Genomic DNA, 18,595 nt, shown 5'->3' with positions numbered 1-18,595 from the left:
ACTGCTGTACCTACCTCTGTGTCGTCACTCGTCATCCATAAAGTATACTATCCATCCATCTACATTGTATACCTGTGGTGGCTTTTTTTTTATACTAGTAGTTTAGCAGTCCGCTGACAGTGTCCACCAGGTCCATTATACTGTATATAGCAGTACGGTAGGCCACTGCTGTACCTACCTCTGTGTCGTCACTCGTCATCCATAAAGTATCCTTCCATCCATCTTCATTGTATACCTGTGGTGGCTTTTTTTTATACTAGTAGTTTAGCAGTCTGCTGACAGTGTCCACCAGGTCCATTATACTGTATATAGCAGTACGGTAGGCCACTGCTGTACCTACCTCTGTGTCGTCACTCGTCATCCATAAAGTATACTATCCATCCATCTACATTGTATACCTGTGGTGGCTTTTTTTTATACTAGTAGTTTAGCAGTCTGCCGACAGTGTCCACCAGGTCCATTAAACTGTATATAGCAGTACGGTAGGCCACTGCTGTACCAACCTCTGTGTCGTCACTCGTCATCCATAAAGTATACTATCCATCCATCTAAATTGTATACCTGTGGTGGCTTTTTTTTATACTAGTAGTTTAGCAGTCTGCTGACAGTGTCCACCAGGTCCATTATACTGTATATAGCAGTACGGTAGGCCACTGCTGTACCTACCTCTGTGTCGTCACTCGTCATCCATAAAGTATACTATCCATCCATCTACATTGTATACCTGTGGTGGCTTTTTTTTTATACTAGTAGTTTAGCAGTCTGCTGACAGTGTCCACCAGGTCCATTATACTGTATATAGCAGTACGGTAGGCCACTGCTGTACCTACCTTTGTGTCGTCACTCGTCATCCATAAAGTATACTATCCATCCATCTACATTGTATACCTGTGGTGGCTTTTTTTTATACTAGTAGTTTAGCAGTCTGCTGACAGTGTCCACCAGGTCCATTTTACTGAATATAGCAGTACGGTAGGCCACTGCTGTACCTACCTCTGTGTCGTCACTCGTCATCCATAAAGTTTACTATCCATCCATCTACATTGTATACCTGTGGTGTTTTTTTTTTATACTAGTAGTTTAGCAGTCTGCTGACAGTGTCCACCAGGTCCATTATACTGTATATAGCAGTACGGTAGGCCACTGCTGTACCTACCTCTGTGTCGTCACTCGTCATCCATTAAGTATACTATCCATCCATCTACATTGTATACCTGTGGTGGCTTTTTTTTTATACTAGTAGTTTAGCAGTCTGCTGACAGTGTCCACCAGGTCCATTATACTGTATATAGCAGTACGGTAGGCCACTGCTGTACCTACCTTTGTGTCGTCACTCGTCATCCATAAAGTATACTATCCATCCATCTACATTGTATACCTGTGGTGGCTTTTTTTTTATACTAGTAGTTTAGCAGTCTGCTGACAGTGTCCACCAGGTCCATTATACTGTATATAGCAGTACGGTAGGCCACTGCTGTACCTACCTCTGTGTCGTCACTCGTCATCCATAAAGTATACTATCCATCCATCTACATTGTATACCTGTGGTGGCTTTTTTTTATACTAGTAGTTTAGCAGTCTGCTGACAGTGTCCACCAGGTCCATTATACTGTATATAGCAGTACGGTAGGCCACTGCTGTACCTACCTCTGTGTCGTCACTCGTCATCCATAAAGTATACTATCCATCCATCTACATTGTATACCTGTGGTGGCTTTTTTTTATACTAGTAGTTTAGCAGTCTGCTGACAGTGTCCACCAGGTCCATTATACTGTATATAGCAGTACGGTAGGCCACTGCTGTACATACCTCTGTGTCGTCACTCGTCATCCATAAAGTATACTATCCATCCATCTACATTGTATACCTGTGGTGGCTTTTTTTTATACTAGTAGTTTAGCAGTCTGCTGACAGTGTCCACCAGGTCCATTATACTGTATATAGCAGTACGGTAGGCCACTGCTGTACCTACCTCTGTGTCGTCACTCGTCATCCATAATGTATACTATCCATCCATCTACATTGTATACCTGTGGTGGCTTTTTTTTATACTAGTAGTTTAGCAGTCTGCTGACAGTATCCACCAGGTCCATTATACTGTATATAGCAGTACGGTAGGCCACTGCTGTACCTACCTCTGTGTCGTCACTCAACATCCATAAAGTATACTATCCATCCATCTACACTGTATACCTGTGGTGGCTTTTTTTTTTATACTAGTCGTTTAGCAGTCTGCTGACAGTGTCCACCAGGTCCATTATACTGTATATAGCAGTACGGTAGGCCACTGCTGTACCTACCTCTGTGTCGTCACTCCTCATCCATAAAGTATACTATCCATCCATCTACATTGTATACCTGTGGTGGCTTTTTTTTTATACTAGTAGTTTAGCAGTCTGCTGACAGTGTCCACCAGGTCCATTATACTGTATATAGCTGTACGGTAGGCCACTGCTGTACCTACCTCTGTGTCGTCACTCGTCATCCATAAAGTATACTATCCATCCATCTACATTGTATACCTGTGGTGGCTTTTTTTCTATACTAGTAGTTTAGCAGTCTGCTGACAGTGTCCACCAGGTCCATTATACTGTATATAGCAGTACGGTAGGCCACTGCTGTACCTACCTCTGTGTCGTCACTCGTCATCCATAAAGTATACTGTCCATCCATCTACATTGTATACCTGTGGTGTTTTTTTTTATACTAGTAGTTTAGCAGTCTGCTGACAGTGTCCACCAGGTCCATTAGACTGTATATAGCAGTACGGTAGGCCACTGCTGTACCTACCTCTGTGTCGTCACTCGTCATCCATTAAGTATACTATCCATCCATCTACATTGTATACCTGTGGTGGCTTTTTTTTTATACTAGTAGTTTAGCAGTCTGCTGACAGTGTCCACCAGGTCCATTATACTGTATATAGCAGTACGGTAGGCCACTGCTGTACCTACCTTTGTGTTGTCACTCGTCATCCATTAAGTATACTATCCATCCATCTACATTGTATACCTGTGGTGGCTTTTTTTTTATACTAGTAGTTTAGCAGTCTGCTGACAGTGTCCACCAGGTCCATTAGACTGTATATAGCAGTACGGTAGGCCTCTGCTGTACCTACCTCTGTGTCATCACTCGTCATCCATTAAGTATACTATCAATCCATCTACATTGTATACCTGTGGTGGCTTTTTTTTTATACTAGTAGTTTAGCAGTCTGCTGACAGTGTCCACCAGGTCCATTATACTGTATATAGCAGTACGGTAGGCCACTGCTGTACCTACCTTTGTGTCGTCACTCGTCATCCATTAAGTATACTATCCATCCATCTACATTGTATACCTGTGGTGGTTTTTTTTTTATACTAGTAGTTTAGCAGTCTGCTGACAGTGTCCACCAGGTCCATTATACTGTATATAGCAGTACGGTAGGCCACTGCTGTACCTACCTCTGTGTCGTCACTCGTCATCCATAAAGTATACTATCCATCCATCTACATTGTATACCTGTGGTGGCTTTTTTTTATACTAGTAGTTTAGCAGTCTGCTGACAGTATCCACCAGGTCCATTATACTGTATATAGCAGTACGGTAGGCCACTGCTGTACCTACCTCTGTGTCGTCACTCGTCATCCATAAAGTATACTATCCATCCATCTACATTGTATACCTGTGGTGGCTTTTTTTTATACTAATAGTTTAGCAGTCTGCTGACAGTGTCCACCAGGTCCATTATACTGTATATAGCAGTACGGTAGGCCACTGCTGTACCTACCTCTGTGTCGTCACTCGTCATCCATAAAGTATACTATCCATCCATCTACATTGTATACCTGTGGTGGCTTTTAGTTGTGCGCATTAAAATATGGAGAACAAAAATGTGGAGGTTAAAAAAATAGGGAAAGATCAAGATCCACTTCCACCTCGTGCTGAAGCTGCTGCCACTAGTCATGGCCGAGACGATGAAATGCCATCAACGTCGTCTGCCAAGGCCGATGCCCAATGTCATAGTACAGAGCATGTAAAATCTAAAACACAAAAGATCAGTAAAATGCCTCAAATATCAAAATTAAAAGCGTCTGAGGAGAAGCGTAAACTTGCCAATATGCCATTTACAACATGGAGTGGCAAGGAACGGCTGAGGCCCTGGCCTATGTTCATGGCTAGTGGTTCAGCTTCACATGAGGATGGAAGCACTCATCCTCTCGCTAGAAAAAAGAAAAGACTTAAGCTGGCAAAAGCACAGCAAAGAACTGTGCGTTCTTCGAAATCACAAATCCCCAAGGAGAGTCCAATTGTGTCGGTTGCGATGCCTGACCTTCCCAACACTGGACGGGAAGAGCTTGCGCCTTCCACCATTTGCACGCCCCCTGCAAGTGCTGGAAGGAGCACCCGCAGTCCAGTTCCTGATAGTCAAATTGACGATGTCACTGTTGAAGTACACCAGGATGAGGATATGGGTATTGCTGGCGCTGGGGAGGAAATTGACAAGGAGGATTCTGATGGTGAGGTGGTTTGTTTAAGTCAGGCACCCGGGGAGACACCTGTTGTCCGTGGGACGAATATGGCCATTGACATGCCTGGTGAAAATACAAAAAAAATCAGCTCTTCGGTGTGGAATTATTTCAACACAAATGCGGACAACAGGTGTCAAACCGTGTGTTGCCTTTGTCAAGCTGTAATAAGTAGGGGTAAGGACGTTAACCACCTCGGAACATCCTCCCTTATACGTCACCTGCAGCGCATTCATCATAAGTAAGTGACAAGTTCAAAAACTTTGGGTGACAGCGGAAGCAGTCCACTGACCACTAACTCCCTTCCTCTTGTAACCAAGCTCCTGCAAACCACACCACCAACTCCCTCAGTGTCAATTTCCTCCTTACCCAGGAAAGCCAATAGTCCTGCAGGCCATGTCACTAGCAAGTCTGACGAGTCCTCTCCTGCCTGGGTTTCCTCCGATGCATCCTTGAGTGTAACGCCTACTGCTGCTGGCGCTGCTGTTGTTGCTGCTGGGAGTCGATCATCATCCAAGTGGGGAAGTCGGAAGACCACTTGTACTACTTCCAGTAAGCAATTGACTGTCCAACAGTCCTTTGCGAGGAAGATGAAATATCACAGCAGTCATCCTGCTGCAAAGCGGATAACTGAGGCCTTGGCAGCCTGGGCGGTGAGAAACGTGGTTCCGGTATCCATCGTTAATTCAGAGCCAACTAGAGACTTGATTGAGGTACTGTGTCCCCGGTACCAAATACCATCTAGGTTCCATTTCTCTAGGCAGGCGATACCGAAAATGTACACAGACCTCAGAAAAAGACTCACCAGTGTCCTAAAAAATGCAGTTGTACCCAATGTCCACTTAACCACGGACATGTGGACAAGTGGAGCAGGGCAGACTCAGGACTATATGACTGTGACAGCCCACTGGGTAGATGTATTGCCTACCGTAGCAAGAACAGCAGCGGCGGCACCAGTAGCAGCATCTCGCAAACGCCAACTCGTTTCTAGGCAGGCTAAGCTTTGTATCACTGCTTTCCAGAATACGCACACAGCTGAAAACCTCTTACGGCAACTGAGGAAGATCATCGCAGAATGGCTTACCCCAATTGGACTCTCCTGGGAATTTGTGACATCGGACAACGCCACCAATATTGTGCGTGCATTACATCTGGGCAAATTCCAGCACGTCCCATGTTTTGCACATACCTTAAATTTGGTGGTGCAGAATTATTTAAAAAACGACAGGGGCGTGCAAGAGATGCTGTCGGTGGCCCGAAGAATTGCGGGCCACTTTCGGCGTTCAGGCACCGCGTACAGAAGACTGGAGCACCACCAAAAATACCTGAACCTGCCCTGCCATCATCTGAAGCAAGAGGTGGTAACGAGGTGGAATTCAACCCTCTATATGCTTCAGAGGATGGAGGAGCAGCAAAAGGCCATTCATGCCTATACATCTGGCCACGATATAGGCAAAGGAGGTGGAATGCACCTGTCTCAAGCGCAGTGGAGAATGATTTCAACGTTGTGCAAGGTTCTGCAACCCTTTGAACTTGCCACACGTGAAGTCAGTTCAGACACTGCCAGCCTGAGTCAGGTCATTCCCCTCATCAGGCTTTTGCAGAAGAAGCTGGAGACATTGAAGGAGGAGCTAAAACAGAGCGATTCCGCTAGGCATGTGGGACTTGTGGATGGAGCCCTTCATTTGCTTAACCAGGATTCACGGGTGGTCAATCTGTTGAAATCAGAGCACTACATTTTGGCCACCGTGCTCGATCCTAGATTTAAAACCTACGTTGTATCTCTCTTTCCGGCAGACACAAGTCTGCAGGGGTTCAAAGACCTGCTGGTGAGAAAATTGTCAAGTCAAGCGGAACGTGACCCGTCAACAGCTCCTCCTTCACATTCTCCCGCAACTGGGGGTGCGAGGAAAAGGCTAAGAATTCCGAGCCCACCCGCTGGCGGTGATGCAGGGCAGTCTGGAGCGAGTGCTGACATCTGGTCCGGACTGAAGGACCTGCCAACGATTACTGACATGTCGTCTACTGTCACTGCATATGATTCTCTCACCATTGAAAGAATGGTGGAGGATTATATGAGTGACCGCATCCAAGTAGGCACGTCAGACAGTCCGTACGTATACTGGCAGGAAAAAGAGGCAATTTGGAGGCCCTTGCAGAAACTGGCTTTATTCTACCTAAGTTACCTCCAGTGTGTACTCCGAAAGAGTGTTTAGTGCAGCCGCTCACCTTGTCAGCAATCGGCGTACGAGGTTACTTCCAGAAAATGTGGAGAAGATGATGTTCATTAAAATGAATTATAATCAATTCCTCCGTGGAGACATTCACCAGCAGCAATTGCCTCCAGAAAGTACACGGGGACCTGAGATGGTGGATTCCAGTGGGGACGAATTAATAATCTGTGAGGAGGGGGATGTACACAGTGAAAGGGGTGATGAATCGGACGATGATGATGAGGTGGACATCTTGCCTCTGTAGAGCCAGTTTGTGCAAGGAGAGATTGATTGCTTCTTTTTTGGTGGGGGCCCAAACCAACCAGTTATTTCAGTCACAGTCGTGTGGCAGACCCTGTCGCTGAAATGATGGGTTCGTTAAAGTGTGCATGTCCTGTTTCTACAACATAAGGGTGGGTGGGAGGGCCCAAGGACAATTCCATCTTGCACCGCTTTTTTCTTTCATTTTTCTTTGCATCAAGTGCTGTTTGGGGAGTATTTTTTTGAAGGGCCATCCTGCCTGACACTGCAGTGTCACTCCTAGATGGGCCAGGTGTTTGTGTCGGCCACTTGGGTCGCTGAGCTTAGTCACACAGCTACCTCATTGCGCCTCTTTTTTTCTTTGCATCATGTGCTGTTTGGGGACTATTTTTTTCAAGTGCCATCCTGTCTGACACTGCAGTGCCACTCCTAGATGGGCCAGGTGTTTGTGTCGCCCACTAGGGTCGCTTAGCTTAGTCACACAGCTACCTCATTGTGCCTCTTTTTTTCTTTGCATCATGTGCTGTTTGGGGAATATTTTTTTCAAGTGCCATCCTGTCTGACACTGCAGTGCCACTCCTAGATGGGCCAGGTGTTTGTGTCGGCCACTAGGGTCGCTTAGCTTAGTCACACAGCTACCTCATTGCGCCTCTTTTTTTCTTTGCATCATGTGCTGTTTGGGACTATTTTTTTCAAGTGCCATCCTGTCTGACACTGCAGTGCCACTCCTAGATGGGCCAGGTGTTTGTGTCGGCCACTAGGGTCGCTTAGCTTAGTCACACAGCTACCTCATTGCGCCTCTTTTTTTCTTTGCATCATGTGCTGTTTGGGGACAATTTTTTTGAAGTGCCATCCTGTCTGACACTGCAGTGCCACTCCTAGATGGGCCAGGTGTTTGTGTCGGCCACTAGGGTCGCTTAGCTTAGTCACACAGCTACCTCATTGCGCCTCTTTTTTTCTTTGCATCATGTGCTGTTTGGGGACTATTTTTTTGAAGTGCCATCCTGCCTGACACTGCAGTGCCACTCCTAGATGGGCCAGGTGTTTGTGTCGGCCACTTGTGTCGCTTAGCTTAGCCATCCAGCGACCTCGGTGCAAATTTTAGGACTAAAAATAATATTGTGAGGTGTGAGGTGTTCAGAATAGACTGAAAATGAGTGGAAATTATGGTTATTGAGGTTAATAATACTATGGGATCAAAATGACCCCCAAATTCTATGATTTAAGCTGTTTTTTAGTGTTTTTTGAAAAAAACACCCGAATCCAAAACACACTCGAATCCGACAAAAAATTTCCGGTGAGGTTTTGCCAAAACGCGTCCGAACCCAAAACACGGGCGCGGAACCGAACCCAAAACCAAAACACAAAACCCGAAAAATTTCCGGTGCACATCACTAGTTGCCATGGGCAATTTCTCCACAGGCTCACTTCTCCACTCTTTTCACTGCTTCATGAATAGACCCCATAATCTGCTTGTCTTTCTCAATCCCATACAGTATGACTAGATTTATATCCAAATAGGACCTAAAGTACTTGTATGGGCAGCTTAGCTGTGTTACTGGTCTGAAAACGGCATAATTTTTCACCTCAAAGACTTCCTTTCAATAACATATGTCCATAAGATGCATGCTAATTGCTGATTGTTCAAAAATTGTATATAATAAAAAAAAAGGAAAAAGTTAATATTGTCTAGAAGGTAAGGTCAGAAGAATCCCGTGGAGAATCTGTTTTAGAATGCTGGATACTGGGAGGGGGTTTGACCACATCTTTATGGGAAGTTTCCAAACCTAGAAGCATGCAGAGAACTCGACTACATTTCACCCCCTCTTCTTCCCTCCTAGCAACCATCCATTGCATCTCTCAATGAGACATACAGTACAGTACCTCCATCTCAGGACAATGGGATAGAGCCCCCAAATTGCGATTGTCACCCCTTAATGTACAATATTGAACTATTGGTGTTTCAAGCCTTTCCCTAACACCACATAAGGTTCATTGTGTCTGGTTAATGATGTCATCATGTCACATCTAATGTTAAAATCTTGTCATTGTGTTCTAGGAGTCTCGATTGCAAAAGCCCCAATATTGGAATGGATGTTTTATATTTTCAACAGTTTAATGGAAAGGGAGGGTGGTAATATAAGGGAGTGTGAATGAGAATTGTGTATGTGTGTGTGTTTGTGTGTGTTGTGAGGGTATTTATTTCTTTAAATAAATCAAAATGGAAAATTCTAAATTGTTTTGTAAATGTACTACTGAATGCACAGTATATAGATTTTTACGTTGTATTACAGGTTGAGTATCCCATATCCAAATATTCCGAAATACGGAATATTCCGAAATACGGACTTTTTTGAGTGAGAGTGAGATAGTGAAACCTTTGTTTTTTGATGGCTCAATGTACACAAACTTTGTTTAATAAACAAAGAAATTAAAAATATTGTATTAAATGACCTTCAGGCTGTGTGTATAAGGTGTATATGACACATAAATGAATTGTGTGAATGTACACACACTTTGCTTAATGCACAAAGTTATAAAAAATATTGGCTAAAATTTCCTTCAGGCTGTGAGTATAAGGTGTATATGAAAGATAAATGTATTCTGTGCTTAGACTTGGGTCCCATCATTATGATATCTCATTATGGTATGCAATTATTCCAAAATACGGAAAAATCCGATATCCAAAATACCTCTGGTCCCAAGCGTTTTGGATAAGGGATACTCAAACGGTATCAGCTCTTCACATTGCGATCCCCTTTATACTGGTAAAAAGATTGTAGGTTTAATTCTGTCACACCGTTTTCCTTGTTCCTGTCCCAGTGTAAACAGTAAAGCATTTACTATTCCTTCTGCTTCCGGAATAATGCCCTATAAAGTAAACGTGTACATTTTCCTATAATATCCGTAAGAATATTTGGAAGCACCTTATATTCATTGTTGACATTTTTAAAAGCAATTTCTTCCCTGAATCTTCCCTGGAAATGTCACTGCACCCATCATGAAATTTATACTGAATAATAAATAATCTCATCCAATACTTGACAAGACACGGGGTAGAAGTCAATAAAAAGAGAATTATTTATTAAAAATACCTAATGATACAAGAACAGTACACAGGAACTATTCATTGACTGTGTCTTCCACATAGTATACAATTATATATAGTATATACACATTGTATACAATATTTCTAATATATCACATGAATTGTTACAGTACCGAATTCTCCAAGCTACAACTAAATTACCTTTTGCAAAGATTTGTTTCAAAGGACCTTTGTCTTTCTAATTAAGGTTTTCCACAACGGTCAGTTACAGCCTCCGATGCTACATAATACTGGTTGATTAGACCTCACAACGTAATTAGTAGTCAAGGTTTTAAACATAAAAAAGTAAATAAACAATCTAAAGCCAAAGCTAAAATCATATTCGGATACAAGAATTAAAACGTTGTACAGTTTATACGTACATGCCCACCCAATACTTTTGCCGAAGATACTACTTTATCTTCCTGTGATTTTCTATCGTTGCCCGGGATACAACACTACTTAGTTCCCTGCATTAGATACCATTGTATCCAAGGACAGCTTTGTGATGTATCCCATGGCAACATAAAACATTATGGAATAGGTACATTACTGAAAAGCACAGAAATGAGCTAGACAGGGGAACCAATGCATTGAAGTTCTGCTGCAGAAAGTCAAGTTCAAGACAATAAACTACAGTGTTCAGAATGTATAACCCCTCTACGTTTTATCTTGTTTTATATGCCGGTGTGTGTAATATACAGTAATGTATTATAGTAACCCCACTCCCTGCACACCTTTATTTTGGTGTAATGGACTCCAATCTTCTCCAGTCTGCCTTAATGGACTCCTTGACCAGTTGGGCTGCTCAATGGAAATTGTTGAATTTGAATGGCATTTGCTGGATCAGCACACGTGTAATCTAATATGTGGTTGGATAACACTTGGAAGCTTTATCCAATGCTATTCAATCTACAGTATCATATGCTAGTTACTATGAATTTACCCAAGTATTCACTGAAACTGAGAATAAGATACCAGGAGACCGGAGTGAGAGATGGCCCAATCAGGCCCACATTCTGGCAGATAAAATAATGGGTTGAGTTTACAAAAAGTAATTCATTGTTATATACATACATACATACATACATGGTTGGACTGGCACACAGGGGTACAGGGGAAACCACCGGTGGGCCCCACTGCCTGCAACTGTGGGGGCCCTCCTCCTCCTCTAGGGATCAGGTTCCAGACTGTGCACTTGCATTATTCATTATACATATGTTACCTTATACTGGACAGGACTATGGTGTTTTCTCTACAGTGCATTGCTGTTATTAATCTAGTACATTACCATACATGCACTAGCAGTATTTACTATATATATTTATCAAGGGGCCCAGACCATGCACCAATGGTTAGCCAAGCCTCTAACCATGGGGCCCTTCCATTGCACTTCCCCGGTGAGCCTTACATGCCCCAGTCCGACACTGTATCTCTCTCTCTCTTTATATATATATATCTATCTATCTATCTATCTATCTATCTATCTATATATATATATATATATATATACATATATATATATATATATAATGTGGATATTGTGGGCGGCACTCATACAGACTCCACAGCGTGTGAAGAAAAAGATACTTTAATCAGTCAACATGTTTTGGGGACCTAGCCCCGTCCTCAGGGCCAGACAAGAACGGGGCTACGTCCCCGAAACATGTTGGCTGATTAAAGTATCTTTTTCTTCACACGCTGTGGAGTCTGTATGAGTGCCGCCCACAATATCCACATTATCTATCTGGGATTGCAAGCATCCCCCACAGGGAAGGCACCTCAGCAGTTGTGACCACAAGGAGTGGAGTGCTGGGCTGTTTTCATTTGCTATATATATATATATATATATATATATATATAGATACAATTCGAAGAAACAGACGGCAGTCCCAGGTCTTGCAGTGAAGTAAAGTGTATGTTTGAAATCACATCAATCATCCAACTTTTTGGGGCTTGACACCTCTTTGTCAAGGCATGAGGGGTGCCGAGCCCCGAAACACTGTTTTTTCGAATTGAATGTGTCTATTCAGCACAGAGGGCACCGGGACATATTGAACCAATAAGGAGTGCCTGTTCCCCATGTTCTATATATATATATATATATATATATATATATATATATATAAGCAAGGAAGTAACCGCACTAAACTGCCCATCAAAGTCCACATGAGATGGTGCTCCACTCCAAGGAACAATTAATTCCAATAGGCAGTCATTTGTAAAGGAGGGCACTCACCAATTTTTTGTAAAAAAGTCGATGTAGCTTTAATTATCAGATCATCAAGTCGATTTTCGATCACATCCAAGTGATCTTTGTCAAGACATCACATAATGTTGTAAACAACAGGACACCACAAGCAGCATGCTGCTTGTGGTGTCCTGTTGTTTACAACATTATGTGATGTCTTGACAAAGATCACTTGGATGTGATCGAAACGTCGACTTGATGATGACAAATGACTGACTATATATATATATATATATATAGTCAGTCATTTGTCATCATCATACTGTATATATATATATATATATGTTAGCTCTTATAAGGAAAAATTAGTTGCACCCTTGAGTGTTTAGTTAGCAAATAGTATGACAGATATTTTCACAATCATATTTTTGTGTTTTATTGGGAGTCTTATAACCAAACAAGTTTTTATTTTAGCCATCCCATGAAGAATGATAGAAATCTGGTACAGTATATCGCCTGACATTCATTGTTAGCTAAGCAATTACTTCTATTTTATCATAATGTTACTCTCTGCCATTTGGCTTTTACTGGGTATACTGGGTTCTCCTTTATGAGTCTGTGTTGTGCAAAAAATAACAACTGCTAAAAGCAATATTTCTCAATGCGGAACTTTTTCCCCGCACTCTCCATCGTCATTACATTGAAATATACACAACAGCATACAGAGAACGTTATAATTTCCACACCATTTATAAATACTGGCTAGGTCTGTGTGAAACATACAATTACATAATCTTGCCTTTTAACCATACCATAAATCAAATCATAAATTGACATTCTATCTTCATTCACCGATTATCTGGAAGCAGTAGGATCTCCAGATTATGGTACCAGAACGTGTTCACAGATAAGTAGTGGTGGTAGTCCAAAGTAAAATGCGTCAGGTATCTTATTATATGACTTTGTTTAGAAAAGCATCGGCATTCATTACCATGTACAGGATACTGTGCTTTCAGTAATTATATATATATATATATATATACACAGTATACTATGTAAGTTTGTGGTATGTACTGTAAATAAATTATATTTAGGTGGGTAGAGAGATAGGGTATCCGGACTCCAGGTCGACAACAAAAAGGTCGACACACCTTAGGTTGACGCCAATTGGTCGACACACCTTAGGTCGACATGGACAAAAGGTCGACAGGAACAAGGTCAACATGGAAAAAGGTCGACATGAGTTTTTCCACAATTTTTTTCTTTTTTGGAACCTTTTCATACTTAACGATCCACGTGGACTACGATTGGAACGGTAATCTGTGCCGAGCGAAGCGGAGCAAAGGCACCATGCCCGCGCGAGCCATGCGAGGGGACACGGTGCACTAATTGGGGTTTCCGGTCACTCTACGAAGAAAATGACACCAAAAAACATAAAAAACTCATGTCGACCCTTTTCCATGTCGACCTTGTGCATGTCGACCTTTTCTCCATGTCGACCTTTCGCACATGTCGACCTAAGGTGTGTCGACCAATTGGCATCGACCTAAGGTGTGTCGACCTTTTTGTTGTCGACCTGGAGTCCCAGATCCGAGAGATAGATAGATAGACAGAGATAGATAGATAGATAGATAGACAGACAGTTATGAGACAGAACATATATAAAACTGAGATTGATAGATTGTTAGACTAGAAATTTAGATAGATATGATATATATATATATATATATATATATATATATAGTAGATGAGTTATATATATGTAAGATGGATACTGCAGATATGAGATAAATAGAGGTTTGATAGATATGATATATACAGTATGTGAGGCAGATAGATAGATACTGTATAAGATAGATACTGTATGAGATAGATAGATAGATAGATAGATAAATAGATATGAGAAATAGATGATAGATAGATAGATAGATTGATTAGATAGATAGATAAATATGAGATAAATGTGTGAGGCAGATAGATATGAGACAAATAGATAGATAATAGATATGAGATAGATACATATGAGAGAGCTAGAGATGAGATTATATGAGATAGATATATATATATATATATATATATATGAGACAAATAGATATGAGATAGATAGATCATAAATAAATAGATATGAGAGAGCTAAAGATGAGATAGATAGATAGATAGATAGATATGAGAGAGATAGAGAGGACATAGATACATAGATAGATTGATAGAGATGAGAGAAATAGATATGAGATAGACAGATAGATAGATAGATAGATAGATAGATAGATAGATAGATAGATAGATAGAGTATATAGTTAGATAAATATGAGAGAGGTTTATAGACATGAGGTAGAGAGAGAAAAAGAGAGGCTATAGATAGAGTATATAAAGAGGTGTATAGATATGAGACAGAGAGAGATGATAGATAGACAGATAGATAGAAAGATAGATAGAAAGAAGATACTGTAGATAGATAGATAGATAGATAGATAGATAGATAGATAGAATATACGATAGATAGATAGATAGATAGATAGATAGATAGATAGATAGATAGATAGATAGATAGATTAGATTATATAGTTAGGTAGATATGAGAGAGGTGCATAGATATTAGATAGATAGATAGATAGATAATGGAGAGATAGATAGATACAGTATGAGGTAGATGTGAGATATATAGATAGATGTAAGGGTACTAATTTTTCCTCTCATAAATGATGGACTGAATAAAAGATGGCTGCTGTGACTGTACAGACCCATGTGTTCTGACAATTCTCGTTTTGCTTGACATTCATTTGTAAGGCACTGTTAAATGTTGCAATAACCTGCACAGCCATTAATAACAGATCTGTAGTCATGAAGGAGCCTTGGAATCAAAACAATGAAAATCCTATTATCGCTTAATGACCATATCAACCATTTTGCCTTTTTAAGGGATTGTGCATTGAATGTAAATTGAAAAGAAGGGTTAACGATGAATGGGTATTAAATGTGCTCAATACTGTCTCCTATTCTATGATTTACATTTTACATTATTATGCTTGTAACTACACTAACCTCAAGTTTTACTTTCCTGAGTTATGTTGTGTGCCAGAAAGTAAATGTGAGAATGCTGGAGGATTCTATCTTTGTTCTTTACTGCAGTTAGGGTTAGACTGCAGTTAGGGGTAGGCTGCGGTTAGGCTGCGGTTAAGGTAAGGCTGCAGTTAGGGTTAGGCTGCGGTTGGTTAGGGTTAGGTTCTGGTTAGGGGTAGGCTGCAGTTAGGTTGCTGTTAGAATTAGGCTGCAGTTGGGGTTAGGCTGTGGTAAGGTTACTGTTAGGGTTAGGCTGCAGTTAGGGTCAGGCTGCGGTTAGGCTGCGGTTAAGCTGCAGTTAGGGTTAGGCTGCGGTTAGGCTGCAGTTAGGGTTAGGCTGCGGGTAGGCTGCAGTTAGGGTTAGGTTGCGGTTAGGCTGAACGGGTTAGGTTGCGGTTAGGATGCAGTTAGGGTTAGGCTGTGGTTAGATTGCAGTTAGGATGCTGTTAGGTTGCTGTTAGGATTAGGCTGCAGTTAGGGTTAGGTTGTGCTTAGGCTGCAGTTAGGGTTAGACTGCGCTTAGGCTGCAGTTAGGGTTAGGCTGTGGTTAGGGTAAGGCTGCGGTAAGGGTTAGGCTGTGGTTAGGGTGGGGTTGCAGTTAGACTGCAGTTAGGCTTAGGCTGCAGTTAGGTTGTGGTTAGGGGTAGGCTGCGGTTAGGTTGCTGTTAGGGTTAGGCTGTGGTTAGGGTTAGGCTGTGGTTAGGCTGCAGTTAGGGTTATGCTGCGGTTAGGCTGCCGTTAGGGTTAGGCTGTGGTTAGGGTTAGGCTGCACATAGGTTTAGGCTGTGGTTAGGGTTGACTTGCAGTTAGACTGCAGTTAGGGATAGGCTGCGGTTAGGTTGTGGTTAGGGGTAGGCTGCAGTTAGGGTTAGGCTGTGGTTAGGCTGAAGTTAGGGTTAGTCTGTGGTTAGGGTTAGGCTGCACTTAGGTTTAGGTTGCGGTTAGGATTAGGTTGCAGTTAGGCTGTGGTTAGGGTTAGGCTGCATTTAGGGTTAGGAAGTGGTTAGGTTGCGCTTAGGGTTAGGCCGCAGTTTGGGTTAGTCTGTGGTTAGGGTTAGGCTGCGGTTAGGTTTTAGGTTGTGGTTAGGCTGCTGTTAGTGTTAGGGTAAAATAGTAGTGTATACATTATGACTGCCAACATTTATAATGTTGGCATAATGAACAAGTTGACATTATAACAGTGTTGACATTGTGAAAGTTGACATGTGAAATGTATATACAGTATTCTAAACAAGTTGACATCCTGAATTGTCGACATTATAGTGTTGGCAATTTGAATGTCAACATGTCACACCACACCCCATTCACCTTTATACTTAAGCAAATGGAGACTGTTGGGTCAAGACAGCAGTGTCTGTGAGGGCTCAAACATTTGCTCTTCTGATTGGAGAAGTTGGGCAGATTGGGGCCATTCCATGCTTGGGTGGCTTATGCGCATATGCTGAAACTTTGTCTATTCAGAGATAAAGGATAGAGGAAAAGGTACATTTACATACTGTATGGGGGTTTAATTGGAGCTATGTTTTTTTTTTTTTTTTTCCCTAGGTGTATTTTCGGATGGTACAAGCCCTTTTTACAGAGACATTCCAAAGTTTCAGGAGGTAAATGCACACCTTAAAAATGCCTTAGACAGACAATTACTGTAGGTGCACTTTCTGAGTTCGTAAGTGAGCCTGATCCTGTTTCCATACGTACAGCCACTCGCCTCCACTCTAAACAAAGTCAGAAGGTATGGAAGCATGGGGTACAGGAGGCGGTTTTGCTACATGCATGTAGGAGGTCTTGCATGAAAAAGACATTAAGAACAATGGTGGAGATTCAGATAAGCTGTTACATTTCTATATTCTAGACCTCAATTTAATGGAAAATCATTTGAAATAGAGTGCTTTGAGTTTAATGAATGACACCACAAGAAACAAGGCAGCATTATCCGTAAGCTTGATGTGATAGCCTCCAAACCTTTAAATGTTCCCTGAAAACTCATCTCTTCAGACAAGCCTACCAAATTCCCAGACCCACACACATAACCTTCAATGCTTCCCTATCCAGTTACATCCTCTCTGTACAGTCTACATAACCTCACATTTTGTCATCCAACATTGCTGGGTGATCATATCATACAACCCATTAAGAACCTAGCAATCTGGGGAACCATTATGTAACGGGTAGCATCTATCCTCTGTGTATCAATGCCTATTTCCCTATAGATTGTAAGCTTGTGAGCAGGGCCTTCCTACTCTATGTCTGTCTGTCTGTCTTTGCCCAGTTTTGTTCTATAACTGTTGTTCTAATTGTAAAGTGCAACGGAATATGCTGCGCTATATAAGAAACTGCTAATAAATAAATAGCCCATTACATAAGGTAATGGGTTAAATGCATTTTTAGGTTGGTTTATACAGTACTGTAGATAGTACAGTGTGCCATACAGTACGTTATTTTAGGTCAAAAACAGAAATTAGATGACATCTTCTATCACTATGCTGAGGCGGATCACGGACATTTGGTAAAAGTAACAGTCTGATTGTATTTGAATATAATATACGTATCTAACCATTTACCAGGCATTTGCAAATGTATCTTCCCTTATTTCAATCAAAGCTTGTATCTCACAACCTCACAGAATCTCCCTGTCTGGTGCGCTATATGGCCACAGTCTTACCAGGGATATTTTAAGGCCTGGGGAGAACCACGTGCAGCAGGTGACCCCACCATGCAGCTCACCCTCCATACCGGTTCTGGCAGAAACAACCTTATGGTGATATACTGTATTTCAAAAGGTGTAGACAGGCAGAAATGAGCAAAGACCCTGCAACAGTGTTAGTCCTTAATGCAACCAAATGGAGCTATGTTCTAGAACACAGGTTCTCAAACTCGGTCCTCAGGACCCCACACGGTGCATGTTTTGCAGGTCACCAGTAGATTTTAAAATGTGACAGTTGGCAATACACAGTGCACCTGCCGGGTGACATGGAAAACGTGAACCGTGTGGGGTCCTGAGGACCGAGTTTGAGAACCACTGTTCTAGAATATATCACTGGGAAGATGAACCCCGTCTGAGTAAAGGGCGGCGCTGTCACCACATAGGGAGCAACAGTGACAATTTGGTAATGAAGGTTGCTGCGGGGTAATTAGTATTTTGGTGTCACCCTGGAAGGGTGACACCTGGGTGTAGCCCACACACCCCGCACCCATTCTAGTCAGACTGTATCTATACATGTATTATATCCATAGCAATGATTCAGAAAAATTGGATTAGGCCATTATTCATAT

This window comes from Pseudophryne corroboree, chromosome 2 (genome assembly GCF_028390025.1).
Source record: "Pseudophryne corroboree isolate aPseCor3 chromosome 2, aPseCor3.hap2, whole genome shotgun sequence".
Classification (NCBI taxonomy): Eukaryota; Metazoa; Chordata; class Amphibia; order Anura; family Myobatrachidae; genus Pseudophryne; species Pseudophryne corroboree.
This window is presented reverse-complemented; position numbering follows the sequence as displayed.